Source organism: Accipiter gentilis, chromosome W (assembly GCF_929443795.1).
Source record: "Accipiter gentilis chromosome W, bAccGen1.1, whole genome shotgun sequence".
Taxonomy (NCBI): Eukaryota; Metazoa; Chordata; class Aves; order Accipitriformes; family Accipitridae; genus Astur; species Astur gentilis.
In genome coordinates this window covers 25,733,472-25,750,300 of record NC_064918.1, presented here as the reverse complement: position 1 = coordinate 25,750,300, position 16,829 = coordinate 25,733,472, and positions in this window count along the sequence as shown.

The window sequence follows — 16,829 nt, the reverse complement described above, 5'->3', positions numbered from 1 at the left end:
TTACGCTCACCAGTCAGTTTCTCTGCTTTCCCTCAACTCCCTCTTTGTCAACTTTTCCCACGCTTGTCTCTTTTCCTTTTCAACCTCGCCTGTCTCTTCTCCCCTCTTTTTCCTTCAGTCCACAAATTTCCCACTTAGGCTCGATTTCCTCTACTACCTACAGTCCCTCAAATCTATCTTTCCCTCACCTTCCCCTTGCCTCTCTCTTTTCCCTAGTTCCGTGAACTATTCCCTCTTTACGCTCACCAGTCACTCTCCCTGCTTTCCCTCAACTCCCTCTTTGTCACCTTTTCCCACGTTTTTCTCTTTCCCTTTTTCCTCTCGCCTGTCTCTTCCCCCCTCTTTTTCCTTCAGCCCCCAAATTTCCCACTTACGCTCGATTTCCTCTACTCCCTACAGTCCCTCAAAGCTCTTTTTCCCTCTCCTTCCCCTTGCCTCTCTCTTTTCCCTAGTTCCGTGAACTCTCCCGTCTTTACGCTCAGCAGTCACTCTCCCTGCTTTCCCTCAACTCCCTGTCTACTTTTCCCACGTTTTTCTCTTTCCCTTTTTCCTCTCGCCTGTCTCTTCCCCCCTTTTTTTCCTTCAGTCCCCAAATTTCCCACTTACGCTCGATTTCCTCTACTCCCTCCCATCCCTCAAATCTCTCTTCCCCTATTTTTCCCCTTGCCTCTCTCTTTTCCCTAGTTCCGTGACATCTCCCATCTTTACGCTCACCAGTCACTTTCCCTGCTTTCCCTCAACTCCCTCTTTGCCACCTTTTCCCACGTTTTTCTATTTCCCTTTTTCCTTTCGCCTGTCTCTTCCCCCGTCTTTTTCCTTCAGCCCCCATATTTCCCACTTACGCTCGATTTCCTCTACTCCCTACAGTCCCTCAAAGCTCTTTTTCCCTCTCCTTCCCCTTGCCTCTCTCTTTTCCCTACTTCCGTGACCTCTCCCATCTTTACGCTCACCAGTCACTTTCCCTGCTTTCCCTCAACTCCCTCTTTGCCACCTTTTCCCACGTTTTTCTCTTTCCCTTTTTCCTTTCGCCTGTCTCTTCCACCCTCTTTTTCCTTCAGCCCCCAAATTTCCCACTTATGCTCGATTTCCTCTACTCCCTACAGATCCTCAAAGCTCTCTTTCCCTCACTTTCCCCTTGCCTCTCTCTTTTCCCTAGTTCCGTGACCTCTCCCGTCTTTACGCTCACCAGTCACTTTCCCTGCTTTCCCTCAAATCCCTCGTTGTCAACTTTTCCCACGCTTGTCTCTTCTCCTTTTCAACCTCGCCTGTCTCTTCCCCCCTTTTTTTCCTTCAGTCCCCAAATTTCCCACTTACGCTCGATTTCCTCTACTCCCTACAGTCCCTCAAAGCTCTTTTTCCCTCTCCTTCCCCTTGCCTCTCTCTTTTCCCTAGTTCCGTGAACTCTCACGTCTTTACGCTCACCAGTCACTCTCCCTGCTTTCCCTGAACTCCCTGTCTACTTTTCCCACGTTTTTCTCTTTCCCTTTTTCCTCTCGCCTGTCTCTTCCCCCCTTTTTTTCCTTCAGTCCCCAAATTTCCCACTTACGCTCGATTTCCTCTACTCCCTACAGTCCCTCAAAGCTCTTTTTCCCTCTCCTTCCCCTTGCCTCTCTCTTTTCCCTAGTTCCGTGAACTCTCCCGTCTTTACGCTCACCAGTCACTTTCCCTGCTTTCCCTCAACTCCCTCTTTGCCACCTTTTCCCACGTTTTTCTCTTTCCCTTTTTCCTCTCGCCTGTCTCTTCCCCCCTCTTTTTCCTTCAGCCCCCAAATTTCCCACTTACGCTCGATTTCCTCTACTCCCTACAGTCCCTCAAAGCTCTCTTCCCCTATTTTTCCCCTTGCCTCTATCTTTTCCCTACTTCCGTGACCTCTCCCGTCTTTACGCTCACCAGTCACTTTCCCTGCTTTCCCTCAACTCCCTCTTTGTCAACTTTTCCCACGCTTGTGTCTTCTCCTTTTCAACCTCGCCTGTCTCTTCTCCCCTCTTTTTCCTTCAGCCCCCAAATTTCCCACTTACGCTCGATTTCCTCTACTCCCTACAGTCCCTCAAAGCTCTTTTCCCCTCTCCTTCCCCTTGCCTCTCTCTTTTCCCTAGTTCCATGACCTCTCCCGTCTTTAAGCTCACCAGTCACTTTCCCTGCTTTCCCTCAGCTCCCTCTTTGTCAACTTTTCCCACGCTTGTCTCTTCTCCTTTTCAACCTTGCCTGTCTCTTCTCCCCTCTTTTTCCTTCAGCCCCCAAATTTCCCACTTATGCTCGATTTCCTCTACTCCCTACAGTCCCTCAAAGCTCTTTTTCCCTCTCCTTCCCCTTGCCTCTCTCTTTTCCCTAGTTCCGTGACCTCTCCCGTCTTTACGCTCACCAGTCACTCTCCCTGCTTTCCCTCAACTCCCTGTCTACTTTTCCCACGTTTTTCTCTTTCCCTTTTTCCTCTCGCCTGTCTCTTCCCCCCCTTTTTTTCCTTCAGTCCCCAAATTTCCCACTTACGCTCGATTTCCTCTACTCCCTACAGTCCCTCAAAGCTCTCTTTCCCTCTCCTTCCCCTTGCCTCTCTCTTTTCCCTAGTTCCGTGACCTCTCCCGTCTTTACGCTCACCAGTCACTTTCCCTGCTTTCCCTCAAATCCCTCTTTGTCAACTTTTCCCACGCTTGTCTCTTTTCCTTTTCAACCTCGCCTGTCTCTTCCCCCCTTTTTTTCCTTCAGTCCCCAAATTTCCCACTTCCGCTCGATTTCCTCTACTCCCTACAGTCCCTCAAAGCTCTCTTTCCCTCTCCTTCCCCTTGCCTCTCTCTTTTCCCTAGTTCCGTGACCTCTCCCGTCTTTACGCTCACCAGTCAGTTTCTCTGCTTTCCCTCAACTCCCTCTTTGTCAACTTTTCCCACGCTTGTCTCTTCTCCTTTTCAACCTCGCCTGTCTCTTCCCCCCTTTTTTTCCTTCAGTCCCCAAATTTCCCACTTACGCTCGATTTCCTCTACTCCCTACAGTCCCTCAAAGCTCTTTTTCCCTCTCCTTCCCCTTGCCTCTCTCTTTTCCCTAGTTCCGTGAACTCTCCCGTCTTTACGCTCACCAGTCACTCTCCCTGCTTTCCCTCAACTCCCTGTCTACTTTTCCCACGTTTTTCTCTTTCCCTTTTTCCTCTCGCCTGTCTCTTCCCCCCTTTTTTTCCTTCAGTCCCCAAATTTCCCACTTACGCTCGATTTCCTCTACTCCCTACAGTCCCTCAAAGCTCTTTTTCCCTCTCCTTCCCCTTGCCTCTCTCTTTTCCCTAGTTCCGTGAACTCTCCCGTCTTTACGCTCACCAGTCACTTTCCCTGCTTTCCCTCAACTCCCTCTTTGCCACCTTTTCCCACGTTTTTCTCTTTCCCTTTTTCCTCTCGCCTGTCTCTTCCCCCCTCTTTTTCCTTCAGTCCCCAAATTTCCCACTTACGCTCGATTTCCTCTACTCCCTACAGTCCCTCAAAGCTCTCTTCCCCTATTTTTCCCCTTGCCTCTATCTTTTCCCTACTTCCGTGACCTCTCCCGTCTTTACGCTCACCAGTCACTTTCCCTGCTTTCCCTCAACTCCCTCTTTGTCAACTTTTCCCACGCTTGTCTCTTCTCCTTTTCAACCTCGCCTGTCTCTTCTCCCCTCTTTTTCCTTCAGCCCCCAAATTTCCCACTTACGCTCGATTTCCTCTACTCCCTACAGTCCCTCAAAGCTCTTTTCCCCTCTCCTTCCCCTTGCCTCTCTCTTTTCCCTAGTTCCATGACCTCTCCCGTCTTTAAGCTCACCAGTCACTTTCCCTGCTTTCCCTCAGCTCCCTCTTTGTCAACTTTTCCCACGCTTGTCTCTTCTCCTTTTCAACCTTGCCTGTCTCTTCTCCCCTCTTTTTCCTTCAGCCCCCAAATTTCCCACTTATGCTCGATTTCCTCTACTCCCTACAGTCCCTCAAAGCTCTTTTTCCCTCTCCTTCCCCTTGCCTCTCTCTTTTCCCTAGTTCCGTGAACTCTCCCGTCTTTACGCTCACCAGTCACTCTCCCTGCTTTCCCTCAACTCCCTGTCTACTTTTCCCACGTTTTTCTCTTTCCCTTTTTCCTCTCGCCTGTCTCTTCCCCCCCTTTTTTCCTTCAGTCCCCAAATTTCCCACTTACGCTCGATTTCCTCTACTCCCTACAGTCCCTCAAAGCTCTTTTTCCCTCTCCTTCCCCTTGCCTCTCTCTTTTCCCTAGTTCCGTGACCTCTCCCGTCTTTACGCTCACCAGTCACTTTCCCTGCTTTCCCTCAAATCCCTCTTTGTCAACTTTTCCCACGCTTGTCTCTTTTCCTTTTCAACCTCGCCTGTCTCTTCCCCCCTTTTTTTCCTTCAGTCCCCAGATTTCCCACTTCCGCTCGATTTCCTCTACTCCCTACAGTCCCTCAAAGCTCTCTTTCCCTCTCCTTCCCCTTGCCTCTCTCTTTTCCCTAGTTCCGTGACCTCTCCCGTCTTTACGCTCACCAGTCAGTTTCTCTGCTTTCCCTCAACTCCCTCTTTGTCAACTTTTCCCACGCTTGTCTCTTTTCCTTTTCAACCTCGCCTGTCTCTTCTCCCCTCTTTTTCCTTCAGTCCCCAAATTTCCCACTTACGCTCGATTTCCTCTACTACCTACAGTCCCTCAAATCTATCTTTCCCTCACCTTCCCCTTGCCTCTCTCTTTTCCCTAGTTCCGTGAACTATTCCCTCTTTACGCTCACCAGTCACTCTCCCTGCTTTCCCTCAACTCCCTCTTTGTCACCTTTTCCCACGTTTTTCTCTTTCCCTTTTTCCTCTCGCCTGTCTCTTCCCCCCTCTTTTTCCTTCAGCCCCCAAATTTCCCACTTACGCTCGATTTCCTCTACTCCCTACAGTCCCTAAAAGCTCTCTTCCCCTATTTTTCCCCTTGCCTCTATCTTTTCCCTACTTCCGTGACCTCTCCCGTCTTTACGCTCACCAGTCACTTTCCCTGCTTTCCCTCAACTCCCTCTTTGTCAACTTTTCCCACGCTTGTCTCTTCTCCTTTTCAACCTTGCCTGTCTCTTCTCCCCTCTTTTTCCTTCAGCCCCCAAATTTCCCACTTATGCTCGATTTCCTCTACTCCCTACAGTCCCTCAAAGCTCTTTTTCCCTCTCCTTCCCCTTGCCTCTCTCTTTTCCCTAGTTCCGTGAACTCTCCCGTCTTTACGCTCACCAGTCACTCTCCCTGCTTTCCCTCAACTCCCTGTCTACTTTTCCCACGTTTTTCTCTTTCCCTTTTTCCTCTCGCCTGTCTCTTCCCCCCCTTTTTTCCTTCAGTCCCCAAATTTCCCACTTACGCTCGATTTCCTCTACTCCCTACAGTCCCTCAAAGCTCTTTTCCCCTCTCCTTCCCCTTGCCTCTCTCTTTTCCCTAGTTCCATGACCTCTCCCGTCTTTAAGCTCACCAGTCACTTTCCCTGCTTTCCCTCAGCTCCCTCTTTGTCAACTTTTCCCACGCTTGTCTCTTCTCCTTTTCAACCTTGCCTGTCTCTTCTCCCCTCTTTTTCCTTCAGCCCCCAAATTTCCCACTTATGCTCGATTTCCTCTACTCCCTACAGTCCCTCAAAGCTCTTTTTCCCTCTCCTTCCCCTTGCCTCTCTCTTTTCCCTAGTTCCGTGAACTCTCCCGTCTTTACGCTCACCAGTCACTCTCCCTGCTTTCCCTCAACTCCCTGTCTACTTTTCCCACGTTTTTCTCTTTCCCTTTTTCCTCTCGCCTGTCTCTTCCCCCCCTTTTTTCCTTCAGTCCCCAAATTTCCCACTTACGCTCGATTTCCTCTACTCCCTACAGTCCCTCAAAGCTCTTTTTCCCTCTCCTTCCCCTTGCCTCTCTCTTTTCCCTAGTTCCGTGACCTCTCCCGTCTTTACGCTCACCAGTCACTTTCCCTGCTTTCCCTCAAATCCCTCTTTGTCAACTTTTCCCACGCTTGTCTCTTTTCCTTTTCAACCTCGCCTGTCTCTTCCCCCCTTTTTTTCCTTCAGTCCCCAAATTTCCCACTTCCGCTCGATTTCCTCTACTCCCTACATTCCCTCAAAGCTCTCTTTCCCTCTCCTTCCCCTTGCCTCTCTCTTTTCCCTAGTTCCGTGACCTCTCCCGTCTTTACGCTCACCAGTCAGTTTCTCTGCTTTCCCTCAACTCCCTCTTTGTCAACTTTTCCCACGCTTGTCTCTTTTCCTTTTCAACCTCGCCTGTCTCTTCTCCCCTCTTTTTCCTTCAGTCCCCAAATTTCCCACTTACGCTCGATTTCCTCTACTACCTACAGTCCCTCAAATCTATCTTTCCCTCACCTTCCCCTTGCCTCTCTCTTTTCCCTAGTTCCGTGAACTATTCCCTCTTTACGCTCACCAGGCACTCTCCCTGCTTTCCCTCAACTCCCTCTTTGTCACCTTTTCCCACGTTTTTCTCTTTCCCTTTTTCCTCTCGCCTGTCTCTTCCCCCCTCTTTTTCCTTCAGCCCCCAAATTTCCCACTTATGCTCGATTTCCTCTACTCCCTACAGTCCCTCAAAGCTCTCTTTCCCTCACTTTCCCCTTGCCTCTCTCTTTTCCCTAGTTCCGTGACCTCTCCCGTCTTTACGCTCACCAGTCACTTTCCCTGCTTTCCCTCAACTCCCTCTTTGTCAACTTTTCCCACGCTTGTCTCTTTTCCTTTTCAACCTCGCCTGTCTCTTCCCCCCTTTTTTTCCTTCAGTCCCCAAATTTCCCACTTACGCTCGATTTCCTCTACTCCCTACAGTCCCTCAAAGCTCTTTTTCCCTCTTCTTCCCCTTGCCTCTCTCTTTTCCCTAGTTCCGTGAACTCTCCCGTCTTTACGCTCACCAGTCACTCTCCCTGCTTTCCCTCAACTCCCTGTCTACTTTTCCCACGTTTTTCTCTTTCCCTTTTTCCTCTCGCCTGTCTCTTCCCCCCTCTTTTTCCTTCAGCCCCCAAATTTCCCACTTATGCTCGATTTCCTCTACTCCCTACAGTCCCTCAAAGCTCTCTTCCCCTATTTTTCCCCTTGCCTCTATCTTTTCCCTACTTCCGTGACCTCTCCCGTCTTTACGCTCACCAGTCACTTTCCCTGCTTTCCCTCAACTCCCTCTTTGTCAACTTTTCCCACGCTTGTGTCTTCTCCTTTTCAACCTCGCCTGTCTCTTCTCCCCTCTTTTTCCTTCAGCCCCCAAATTTCCCACTTACGCTCGATTTCCTCTACTCCCTACAGTCCCTCAAAGCTCTTTTCCCCTCTCCTTCCCCTTGCCTCTCTCTTTTCCCTAGTTCCATGACCTCTCCCGTCTTTAAGCTCACCAGTCACTTTCCCTGCTTTCCCTCAGCTCCCTCTTTGTCAACTTTTCCCACGCTTGTCTCTTCTCCTTTTCAACCTTGCCTGTCTCTTCTCCCCTCTTTTTCCTTCAGCCCCCAAATTTCCCACTTATGCTCGATTTCCTCTACTCCCTACAGTCCCTCAAAGCTCTTTTTCCCTCTCCTTCCCCTTGCCTCTCTCTTTTCCCTAGTTCCGTGAACTCTCCCGTCTTTACGCTCACCAGTCACTTTCCCTGCTTTCCCTCAACTCCCTCTTTGTCAACTTTTCCCACGCTTGTCTCTTTTCCTTTTCAACCTCGCCTGTCTCTTCTCCCCTCTTTTTCCTTCAGTCCCCAAATTTCCCACTTACGCTCGATTTCCTCTACTACCTACAGTCCCTCAAATCTATCTTTCCCTCACCTTCCCCTTGCCTCTCTCTTTTCCCTAGTTCCGTGAACTATTCCCTCTTTACGCTCACCAGTCACTCTCCCTGCTTTCCCTCAACTCCCTCTTTGTCACCTTTTCCCACGTTTTTCTCTTTCCCTTTTTCCTCTCGCCTGTCTCTTCCCCCCTCTTTTTCCTTCAGCCCCCAAATTTCCCACTTATGCTCGATTTCCTCTACTCCCTACAGTCCCTCAAAGCTCTCTTTCCCTCACTTTCCCCTTGCCTCTCTCTTTTCCCTAGTTCCGTGACCTCTCCCGTCTTTAAGCTCACCAGTCACTTTCCCTGCTTTCCCTCAACTCCCTCTTTGTCAACTTTTCCCACGCTTGTCTCTTCTCCTTTTCAACCTCGCCTGTCTCTTCTCCCCTCTTTTTCCTTCAGCCCCCAAATTTCCCACTTACGCTCGATTTCCTCTACTCCCTACAGTCCCTCAAAGCTCTTTTTCCCTCTTCTTCCCCTTGCCTCTCTCTTTTCCCTAGTTCCGTGAACTCTCCCGTCTTTACGCTCACCAGTCACTCTCCCTGCTTTCCCTCAACTCCCTGTCTACTTTTCCCACGTTTTTCTCTTTCCCTTTTTCCTCTCGCCTGTCTCTTCCCCCCTTTTTTTCCTTCAGTCCCCAAATTTCCCACTTACGCTCGATTTCCTCTACTCCCTACAGTCCCTCAAAGCTCTTTTTCCCTCTCCTTCCCCTTGCCTCTCTCTTTTCCCTAGTTCCGTGACCTCTCCCATCTTTACGCTCACCAGTCACTTTCCCTGCTTTCCCTCAACTCCCTCTTTGCCACCTTTTCCCACGTTTTTCTCTTTCCCTTTTTCCTTTCGCCTGTCTCTTCCACCCTCTTTTTCCTTCAGCCCCCAAATTTCCCACTTATGCTCGATTTCCTCTACTCCCTACAGATCCTCAAAGCTCTCTTTCCCTCACTTTCCCCTTGCCTCTCTCTTTTCCCTAGTTCCGTGACCTCTCCCGTCTTTACGCTCACCACTTTCCCTGCTTTCCCTCAAATCCCTCTTTGTCAACTTTTCCCACGCTTGTCTCTTCTCCTTTTCAACCTCGCCTGTCTCTTCCCCCCTTTTTTTCCTTCAGTCCCCAAATTTCCCACTTACGCTCGATTTCCTCTACTCCCTACAGTCCCTCAAAGCTCTTTTTCCCTCTCCTTCCCCTTGCCTCTCTCTTTTCCCTAGTTCCGTGAACTCTCCCGTCTTTACGCTCACCAGTCACTCTCCCTGCTTTCCCTGAACTCCCTGTCTACTTTTCCCACGTTTTTCTCTTTCCCTTTTTCCTCTCGCCTGTCTCTTCCCCCCTTTTTTTCCTTCAGTCCCCAAATTTCCCACTTACGCTCGATTTCCTCTACTCCCTACAGTCCCTCAAAGCTCTTTTTCCCTCTTCTTCCCCTTGCCTCTCTCTTTTCCCTAGTTCCGTGAACTCTCCCGTCTTTACGCTCACCAGTCACTTTCCCTGCTTTCCCTCAACTCCCTCTTTGCCACCTTTTCCCACGTTTTTCTCTTTCCCTTTTTCCTTTCGCCTGTCTCTTCCCCCCTCTTTTTCCTTCAGCCCCCAAATTTCCCACTTATGCTCGATTTCCTCTACTCCCTACAGACCCTCAAAGCTCTCTTTCCCTCACTTTCCCCTTGCCTCTCTCTTTTCCCTAGTTCCGTGACCTCTCCCGTCTTTACGCTCACCAGTCACTTTCCCTGCTTTCCCTCAACTCCCTCTTTGTCAACTTTTCCCACGCTTGTCTCTTTTCCTTTTCAACCTCGCCTGTCTCTTCCCCCCTTTTTTTCCTTCAGTCCCCAAATTTCCCACTTACGCTCGATTTCCTCTACTCCCTACAGTCCCTCAAAGCTCTTTTCCCCTCTCCTTCCCCTTGCCTCTCTCTTTTCCCTAGTTCCATGACCTCTCCCGTCTTTAAGCTCACCAGTCACTCTCCCTGCTTTCCCTCAACTCCCTGTCTACTTTTCCCACGTTTTTCTCTTTCCCTTTTTCCTCTCGCCTGTCTCTTCCCCCCTCTTTTTCCTTCAGTCCCCAAATTTCCCACTTACGCTCGATTTCCTCTACTCCCTACAGTCCCTCAAAGCTCTTTTTCCCTCTTCTTCCCCTTGCCTCTCTCTTTTCCCTAGTTCCGTGAACTCTCCCGTCTTTACGCTCACCAGTCACTCTCCCTGCTTTCCCTCAACTCCCTGTCTACTTTTCCCACGTTTTTCTCTTTCCCTTTTTCCTCTCGCCTGTCTCTTCCCCCCTTTTTTTCCTTCAGTCCCCAAATTTCCCACTTACGCTCGATTTCCTCTACTCCCTACAGTCCCTCAAAGCTCTTTTTCCCTCTCCTTCCCCTTGCCTCTCTCTTTTCCCTAGTTCCGTGACCTCTCCCATCTTTACGCTCACCAGTCACTTTCCCTGCTTTCCCTCAACTCCCTCTTTGCCACCTTTTCCCACGTTTTTCTCTTTCCCTTTTTCCTTTCGCCTGTCTCTTCCACCCTCTTTTTCCTTCAGCCCCCAAATTTCCCACTTATGCTCGATTTCCTCTACTCCCTACAGATCCTCAAAGCTCTCTTTCCCTCACTTTCCCCTTGCCTCTCTCTTTTCCCTAGTTCCGTGACCTCTCCCGTCTTTACGCTCACCACTTTCCCTGCTTTCCCTCAACTCCCTCTTTGTCAACTTTTCCCACGCTTGTCTCTTTTCCTTTTCAACCTCGCCTGTCTCTTCCCCCCTTTTTTTCCTTCAGTCCCCAAATTTCCCACTTATGCTCGATTTCCTCTACTCCCTACAGTCCCTCAAAGCTCTTTTTCCCTCTCCTTCCCCTTGCCTCTCTCTTTTCCCTAGTTCCGTGAACTCTCCCGTCTTTAAGCTCACCAGTCACTCTCCCTGCTTTCCCTGAACTCCCTGTCTACTTTTCCCACGTTTTTCTCTTTCCCTTTTTCCTCTCGCCTGTCTCTTCCCCCCTCTTTTTCCTTCAGTCCCCAAATTTCCCACTTACGCTCGATTTCCTCTACTCCCTACAGTCCCTCAAAGCTCTTTTTCCCTCTCCTTCCCCTTGCCTCTCTCTTTTCCCGAGTTCCGTGAACTCTCCCGTCTTTACGCTCACCAGTCACTTTCCCTGCTTTCCCTCAACTCCCTGTCTACTTTTCCCACGTTTTTCTCTTTCCCTTTTTCCTCTCGCCTGTCTCTTCCCCCCCTCTTTTTCCTTCAGCCCCCAAATTTCCCACTTACGCTCGATTTCCTCTACTCCCTACAGTCCCTCAAAGCTCTTTTTCCCTCTCCTTCCCCTTGCCTCTCTCTTTTCCCTAGTTCCGTGACCTCTCCCATCTTTACGCTCACCAGTCACTTTCCCTGCTTTCCCTCAACTCCCTCTTTGCCACCTTTTCCCACGTTTTTCTCTTTCCCTTTTTCCTTTCGCCTGTCTCTTCCACCCTCTTTTTCCTTCAGCCCCCAAATTTCCCACTTATGCTCGATTTCCTCTACTCCCTACAGTCCCTCAAAGCTCTCTTTCCCTCACTTTCCCCTTGCCTCTCTCTTTTCCCTAGTTCCGTGACCTCTCCCGTCTTTACGCTCACCAGTCACTTTCCCTGCTTTCCCTCAACTCCCTCTTTGTCAACTTTTCCCACGCTTGTCTCTTTTCCTTTTCAACCTCGCCTGTCTCTTCCCCTCTTTTTTTCCTTCAGCCCCCAAATTTCCCACTTACGCTCGATTTCCTCTACTCCCTACAGTCCCTCAAAGCTCTTTTCCCCTCTCCTTCCCCTTGCCTCTCTCTTTTCCCTAGTTCCATGACCTCTCCCGTCTTTAAGCTCACCAGTCACTTTCCCTGCTTTCCCTCAGCTCCCTCTTTGTCAACTTTTCCCACGCTTGTCTCTTCTCCTTTTCAACCTTGCCTGTCTCTTCTCCCCTCTTTTTCCTTCAGCCCCCAAATTTCCCACTTACGCTCGATTTCCTCTACTCCCTACAGTCCCTCAAAGCTCTTTTTCCCTCTCCTTCCCCTTGCCTCTCTCTTTTCCCTAGTTCCGTGAACTCTCCCGTCTTTACGCTCACCAGTCACTCTCCCTGCTTTCCCTCAATTCCCTGTCTACTTTTCCCACGTTTTTCTCTTTCCCTTTTTCCTCTCGCCTGTCTCTTCCCCCCTTTTTTTCCTTCAGTCCCCAAATTTCCCACTTACGCTCGATTTCCTCTACTCCCTACAGTCCCTCAAAGCTCTTTTTCCCTCTCCTTCCCCTTGCCTCTCTCTTTTCCCTAGTTCCGTGACCTCTCCCGTCTTTACGCTCACCAGTCACTTTCCCTGCTTTCCCTCAAATCCCTCTTTGTCAACTTTTCCCACGCTTGTCTCTTTTCCTTTTCAACCTCGCCTGTCTCTTCCCCCCTCTTTTTCCTTCAGTCCCCAAATTTCCCACTTACGCTCGATTTCCTCTACTCCCTACAGTCCCTCAAAGCTCTCTTTCCCTCTCGTTCCCCTTGCCTCTCTCTTTTCCCTAGTTCCGTGACCTCTCCCGTCTTTACGCTCACCAGTCAGTTTCTCTGCTTTCCCTCAACTCCCTCTTTGTCAACTTTTCCCACGCTTGTCTCTTTTCCTTTTCAACCTCGCCTGTCTCTTCGCCCCTCTTTTTCCTTCAGTCCCCAAATTTCCCACTTACGCTCGATTTCCTCTACTACCTACAGTCCCTCAAATCTATCTTTCCCTCACCTTCCCCTTGCCTCTCTCTTTTCCCTAGTTCCGTGAACTATTCCCTCTTTACGCTCACCAGTCACTCTCCCTGCTTTCCCTCAACTCCCTCTTTGTCACCTTTTCCCACGTTTTTCTCTTTCCCTTTTTCCTCTCGCCTGTCTCTTCCCCCCTCTTTTTCCTTCAGCCACCAAATTTCCCACTTATGCTCGATTTCCTCTACTCCCTACAGTCCCTCAAAGCTCTCTTTCCCTCACTTTCCCCTTGCCTCTCTCTTTTCCCTAGTTCCGTGACCTCTCCCGTCTTTACGCTCACCAGTCACTTTCCCTGCTTTCCCTCAACTCCCTCTTTGTCAACTTTTCCCACGCTTGTCTCTTTTCCTTTTCAACCTCGCCTGTCTCTTCCCCCCTTTTTTTCCTTCAGTCCCCAAATTTCCCACTTACGCTCGATTTCCTCTACTCCCTACAGTCCCTCAAAGCTCTTTTCCCCTCTCCTTCCCCTTGCCTCTCTCTTTTCCCTAGTTCCATGACCTCTCCCGTCTTTAAGCTCACCAGTCACTTTCCCTGCTTTCCCTCAACTCCCTCTTTGTCAACTTTTCCCACGCTTGTCTCTTCTCCTTTTCAACCTCGCCTGTCTCTTCTCCCCTCTTTTTCCTTCAGCCCCCAAATTTCCCACTTACGCTCGATTTCCTCTACTCCCTACAGTCCCTCAAAGCTCTTTTCCCCTCTTCTTCCCCTTGCCTCTCTCTTTTCCCTAGTTCCGTGAACTCTCCCGTCTTTACGCTCACCAGTCACTCTCCCTGCTTTCCCTCAACTCCCTGTCTACTTTTCCCACGTTTTTCTCTTTCCCTTTTTCCTCTCGCCTGTCTCTTCCCCCCTTTTTTTCCTTCAGTCCCCAAATTTCCCACTTACGCTCGATTTCCTCTACTCCCTACAGTCCCTCAAAGCTCTTTTTCCCTCTCCTTCCCCTTGCCTCTCTCTTTTCCCTAGTTCCGTGACCTCTCCCATCTTTACGCTCACCAGTCACTTTCCCTGCTTTCCCTCAACTCCCTCTTTGCCACCTTTTCCCACGTTTTTCTCTTTCCCTTTTTCCTTTCGCCTGTCTCTTCCACCCTCTTTTTCCTTCAGCCCCCAAATTTCCCACTTATGCTCGATTTCCTCTACTCCCTACAGATCCTCAAAGCTCTCTTTCCCTCACTTTCCCCTTGCCTCTCTCTTTTCCCTAGTTCCGTGACCTCTCCCGTCTTTACGCTCACCAGTCACTTTCCCTGCTTTCCCTCAAATCCCTCTTTGTCAACTTTTCCCACGCTTGTCTCTTCTCCTTTTCAACCTCGCCTGTCTCTTCCCCCCTTTTTTTCCTTCAGTCCCCAAATTTCCCACTTACGCTCGATTTCCTCTACTCCCTACAGTCCCTCAAAGCTCTTTTTCCCTCTCCTTCCCCTTGCCTCTCTCTTTTCCCTAGTTCCGTGAACTCTCCCGTCTTTACGCTCACCAGTCACTCTCCCTGCTTTCCCTGAACTCCCTGTCTACTTTTCCCACGTTTTTCTCTTTCCCTTTTTCCTCTCGCCTGTCTCTTCCCCCCTTTTTTTCCTTCAGTCCCCAAATTTCCCACTTACGCTCGATTTCCTCTACTCCCTACAGTCCCTCAAAGCTCTTTTTCCCTCTCCTTCCCCTTGCCTCTCTCTTTTCCCTAGTTCCGTGAACTCTCCCGTCTTTACGCTCACCAGTCACTTTCCCTGCTTTCCCTCAACTCCCTCTTTGCCACCTTTTCCCACGTTTTTCTCTTTCCCTTTTTCCTTTCGCCTGTCTCTTCCCCCCTCTTTTTCCTTCAGCCCCCAAATTTCCCACTTATGCTCGATTTCCTCTACTCCCTACAGTCCCTCAAAGCTCTCTTTCCCTCACTTTCCCCTTGCCTCTCTCTTTTCCCTAGTTCCGTGACCTCTCCCGTCTTTACGCTCACCAGTCACTTTCCCTGCTTTCCCTCAACTCCCTCTTTGTCAACTTTTCCCACGCTTGTCTCTTTTCCTTTTCAACCTCGCCTGTCTCTTCCCCCCTTTTTTTCCTTCAGTCCCCAAATTTCCCACTTACGCTCGATTTCCTCTACTCCCTACAGTCCCTCAAAGCTCTTTTCCCCTCTCCTTCCCCTTGCCTCTCTCTTTTCCCTAGTTCCATGACCTCTCCCGTCTTTAAGCTCACCAGTCACTTTCCCTGCTTTCCCTCAGCTCCCTCTTTGTCAACTTTTCCCACGCTTGTGTCTTCTCCTTTTCAACCTTGCCTGTCTCTTCTCCCCTCTTTTTCCTTCAGTCCCCAAATTTCCCACTTATGCTCGATTTCCTCTACTCCCTACAGTCCCTCAAAGCTCTTTTTCCCTCTCCTTCCCCTTGCCTCTCTCTTTTCCCTAGTTCCGTGAACTCTCCCGTCTTTACGCTCACCAGTCACTCTCCCTGCTTTCCCTCAACTCCCTGTCTACTTTTCCCACGTTTTTCTCTTTCCCTTTTTCCTCTCGCCTGTCTCTTCCCCCCTTTTTTTCCTTCAGTCCCCAAATTTCCCACTTACGCTCGATTTCCTCTACTCCCTACAGTCCCTCAAAGCTCTTTTTCCCTCTCCTTCCCCTTGCCTCTCTCTTTTCCCTAGTTCCGTGACCTCTCCCGTCTTTACGCTCACCAGTCACTTTCCCTGCTTTCCCTCAGCTCCCTCTTTGTCAACTTTTCCCACGCTTGTCTCTTTTCCTTTTCAACCTCGCCTGTCTCTTCTCCCCTCTTTTTCCTTCAGTCCCCAAATTTCCCACTTAGGCTCGATTTCCTCTACTCCCTCCCATCTCTCAAAACTCTCTTTCCCTCACCTTCCCCTTGCCTCTCTCTTTTCCCTACTTCCGTGAACTATTCCCTCTTTACGCTCACCAGTCACTCTCCCTGCTTTCCCTCAACTCCCTCTTTGTCACCTTTTCCCACGTTTTTCTATTTCCCTTTTTCCTCTCGCCTGTCTCTTCCCCCCTCTTTTTCCTTCAGCCCCCAAATTTCCCACTTACGCTCGATTTCCTCTACTCCCTACAGTCCCTCAAAGCTCTCTTTCCCTCTCCTTCCCCTTGCCTCTCTCTTTTCCCTAGTTCCGTGACCTCTCCCGTCTTTACGCTCACCAGTCACTTTCCCTGCTTTCCCTCAAATCCCTCTTTGTCAACTTTTCCCACGCTTGTCTCTTTTCCTTTTCAACCTCGCCTGTCTCTTCCCCCCTTTTTTTCCTTCAGTCCCCAAATTTCCCACTTACGCTCGATTTCCTCTACTCCCTACAGTCCCTCAAAGCTCTCTTTCCCTCTCCTTCCCCTTGCCTCTCTCTTTTCCCTAGTTCCGTGAACTATTCCCTCTTTACGCTCACCAGTCACTCTCCCTGCTTTCCCTCAACTCCCTCTTTGTCACCTTTTCCCACGTTTTTCTCTTTCCCTTTTTCCTCTCGCCTGTCTCTTCCCCCCTCTTTTTCCTTCAGTCCCCAAATTTCCCACTTACGCTCGATTTCCTCTACTCCCTACAGTCCCTCAAAGCTCTCTTTCCCTCTCCTTCTCCTTGCCTCTCTCTTTTCCCTAGTTTCGTGACCTCTCCCGTCTTTACGCTCACCAGTCACTTTCCCTGCTTTCCCTCAACTCCCTCTTTGTCAACTTTTCCCACGCTTGTCTCTTTTCCTTTTCAACCTCGCCTGTCTCTTCCCCCCTCTTTTTCCTTCAGCCCCCAAATTTCCCACTTATGCTCGATTTCCTCTACTCCCTACAGATCCTCAAAGCTCTCTTTCCCTCACTTTCCCCTTGCCTCTCTCTTTTCCCTAGTTCCGTGACCTCTCCCGTCTTTACGCTCACCAGTCACTTTCCCTGCTTTCCCTCAAATCCCTCTTTGTCAACTTTTCCCACGCTTGTCTCTTCTCCTTTTCAACCTCGCCTGTCTCTTCCCCCCTTTTTTTCCTTCAGTCCCCAAATTTCCCACTTACGCTCGATTTCCTCTACTCCCTACAGTCCCTCAAAGCTCTTTTTCCCTCTCCTTCCCCTTGCCTCTCTCTTTTCCCTAGTTCCGTGAACTCTCCCGTCTTTACGCTCACCAGTCACTCTCCCTGCTTTCCCTGAACTCCCTGTCTACTTTTCCCACGTTTTTCTCTTTCCCTTTTTCCTCTCGCCTGTCTCTTCCCCCCTTTTTTTCCTTCAGTCCCCAAATTTCGCACTTACGCTCGATTTCCTCTACTCCCTACAGTCCCTCAAAGCTCTTTTTCCCTCTCCTTCCCCTTGCCTCTCTCTTTTCCCTAGTTCCGTGACCTCTCCCATCTTTACGCTCACCAGTCACTTTCCCCGCTTTCCCTCAACTCCCCCTTTGCCACCTTTTCCCACGTTTTTCTCTTTCCCTTTTTCCTTTCGCCTGTCTCTTCCCCCCTCTTTTTCCTTCAGCCCCCAAATTTCCCACTTATGCTCGATTTCCTCTACT